The 3,353-nt window shown below is 36.6% G+C and overlaps 1 non-coding gene across 1 annotated transcript; it reads right to left on the bottom strand.

The window, feature by feature from the left end:
- Nucleotides 1-1,161: 1,161 nt before the first annotated feature.
- LOC129041786 (U6 spliceosomal RNA) lies at nucleotides 1,162-1,265 on the bottom strand. The gene has a single exon (XR_008503935.1). It is a non-coding gene; the product is annotated as a U6 spliceosomal RNA (small nuclear RNA).
- Between the last annotated feature and the right edge of the window lie 2,088 nt (nucleotides 1,266-3,353).

The following is a 3,353-nucleotide window of genomic DNA, read 5'->3' as shown; positions in this document are numbered from 1 at the left end:
AGGAAAAAGAGACAGCAGAGAAGACTGAGAATGAGAGGCTGGTTAAGAAGCAGAAAACTTAGAGGATAGAGTGTTAAAACCATGTCAATGAGGCAGCGAGCGTGTCAAATGCCGCTAGCAAACCTGCTATCAACCAGTAGGATGAAGATTGAGAATTGATCACTGGGCTGAGCAAGATGAAGGCACTAATAAATTGAAGTGTGCTGAGTAGACAGTGGGAGGTGAGAAAGTTGAGATAACTCTTTCAACTAGTTTGAGCTATAAACGAAAGCAAAGCAATGGGCAGTTGGTAAATACAGGGAAAATTCATCTGTTGCAGCAGAAAGGAATGCAAAGTTTAAGAATACAGATGCCCCTAGAAGTCAGATTGATATTGAAAATATGAGACCATTATCTTAAGATTGCAAGAAGAAAACGGAAAACAATTTTACTTTTTTCCAAAAGCATGTATCACCATACTTGTTGCTTGATGGAAGGCCAAATTATGGATGAATGAAAACTACAATAGGACTTGTAAACTCTCACTTGGTGGAAATTTGCTTTCATGTTTTATGCTTACTTATAAGTTGTTTAAATCAGTAATTTTTGTCTGTAGAAACACTTTCTAGTCAATTCTGTACAGAAAAATAAACAACATAAGAACATTTAAAATGTTTTACATTGCTGTTTAGGCATCAACCTGAAACATAATTATACTTTGATTACTATCTCTTGTCTAGCATGTCTGAGTATAAAAAATACAATAGTGGCAAATTCAGTCATAACAGGTGATTCTACAAATATTCTTATGTGCTGTTATGTAGCAGCATAAATAAATAAACAAAACTCAGCCTGCTCTTCTCAGTCTCTTCAGATTGCAATATTCAGAATTTCAATGCTGTATTTGCCTCTACCTTGCTCAGTAACTGTGGAACAGCAAGTTAGCCATTCTATGGCCATTTAAATATGTAAAATTGTTGACAAAGGACCAGTATTTTAAGAGCTTGGAATCTTCTTAATAAAGCAGTTTTAATACTCATTTTTCTAGTATTTTCTATTATAGTAAAATGCACATAAAATATAACATTTTAATCATTTTTTCAGTGTACAGCCCAGGGATATTAAGTACGTGCATACTGTTGTGCAGCCACCACTGCCATTTGTATCTAGAACTCTTTTCATAAAAGTATGGAAAGCTTCATCAGTTTGCATGTCGTCTTTGTGCAGGAGCAGTGCTAATCTCTGCTTCATTGTAATTTTAGTATACGTGCTGCCAAAGCCAGTACTTTTAAATGCACATTTTAAAGAAAACATTTATTTACAGAGAAGGGAAAAGAAAGAAACTGCGACCTTGAAAGACAGTAATAATCTTTTGATTATTATTATCAAAATAACGGCTTAGATCAATTCCATAAAGCTCCATACCAGGATACTGGGGCATGGAGAGTGACTGTCATGTTCTTCCATAAAATGCCTTTTGATTCTACACACAGAAGCAGAATATAGAGATGGATTGTCTGATCCAAAATAAATATTGCTATATTTTTCTAATTTTCTGATTGAAGATGAAAAACTGAAAAATAATTCAAACTCAGATTAATTGAGTCTTTCTATATGCCAGACATTGTTCTAAATAATTTATACACATTGTTTGCCTTAATCCAACAAGAATGCAATGAGATAATTTTCTTATTTTCATTTTAAAGATAATAAACCTGGGATTGAAATGGTATAATTGATTACTCAAGGCCACATAATCAGTAAAGGGTAGGTGAAAGAAGTAGCCCTAGGTTGACCTGACTCCGCAGTCCTTGGTCTTAACCTCTATGTTCTGCTGTGTTCTATTTCTCTTTTTTAAAAGATAGCAGGCCATGCCTGCCCGTACGTTTTAGATGTATGGCCTTAGTCTCCCCAAATCATTCTGTTTTTATTAATATATTATTTTTTCTTTTGCAAACAAATATTTATATGGTAGGCAATAATACTTACCTGATTATTATTTGAACCTGTGTTCTCACAATTCTAAGTGTTTTCTCTGTTGATTTTAAAGCCACTTCATTGAGTTATGGTTGACATACAAAAAGCTGTACCTATTGAATGTACACCAAGTTGATGAGTTTGAAGATAAGTATACACCCGTGAAAGCAACACCACAATTTATGCCGTTAACCTGTTCATCACATCCAAGTTTCCTCCTGCCCTCTTATTTATTATTATTATTATTTGTGATAAGAATACTTAACGTAAGATAAATCCTCTTAGCAAATTACAAAATGTACAGTACAGTATGGTTAACCATAGGCTATGCTGTGCAGTAAATCTCTAAGACTTACTTCTCATGTATAATTGAAACTTTGTATCCTTTGACTAACACCTTCTGTCCTTCCCAGTGCTAGCCCCTGGCAACAGATTTGTGGATTTTAGGGTACAGGGTAAGATTTTTTTTTTCGATGGAGTCTTGCTCTGTTGCCCAGGCTGGAGTGCAGTGGCACGATCTCGGCTCACTGCAACCTCTGCCTCCCCGGTACAGCAATTCACCTGCCTCAGCCTCCCGAGTAGCTGGGATTACAGGCATCTGCCACCACGCCCAGCTAATTTTTGTATTTTTAGGAGAGATGAGGTTTCACCATGTTGGCCACGTTGGTCTCGAACTCCTGACCTCGTGATCCACCTGCCTTGGCCTCCCAAAATGCTGGGATTACAGGCATGAGCCACCGTGCCCGGCCGGGAAGATTTTTGTCAACATCCTTCGGTGCAATTTCTCTATATTTATTCTTGTAATTTGCTGATTTCTGAAATTATGCCTTTGAAATTAAAACATTTCTTGAAATAAAGCTGCCATGCCAGAAGACACCCTATAGAACTCAATTCAGTTCTTACAAACATTCCTGCATCTACGTTCTGATTCTAACACCTGTTACGTACTAACAGATATAGCTATTTCCAGAATTTGTTCAAATGGAACTTTACTACCATACGCTGAGTTATTTGGGAAGTCTTAAATATTTGTAAGCTGTTGGTGAGTTTTCTGCTTATTTAGACTTTGTTTTGTGGGCTTTCCTCGCACAGCGCCCACCCCTGGTGTTATTAGGAGCTCTCTGCTGTAGTTAGGTGGAAACAGTGTGGTTTGGAAGACACCTGATTCAGGTTTCACTTTGGCTCTCTCACTTGTTGTATGTAATGTGTAATTATGGTCAACTTTTCCCAATCTCCAAGCTTATAGGCAGTAGGAATTTCAGACTTACAATCAAGTAGATATTTTTATAGTTGAGTAGAAATATATTTCATGTTTGTTAGAAGGAGTGGCAGAAAGGATTGGGAAATGGCTTTAATTTTATGCTAACCAATCTACACTGGTGATAAAGAAAGTGATC

Source organism: Pongo pygmaeus, chromosome 6 (assembly GCF_028885625.2).
Source record: "Pongo pygmaeus isolate AG05252 chromosome 6, NHGRI_mPonPyg2-v2.0_pri, whole genome shotgun sequence".
NCBI lineage: Eukaryota > Metazoa > Chordata > Mammalia > Primates > Hominidae > Pongo > Pongo pygmaeus.
This window is presented reverse-complemented; position numbering and strand designations above follow the sequence as displayed.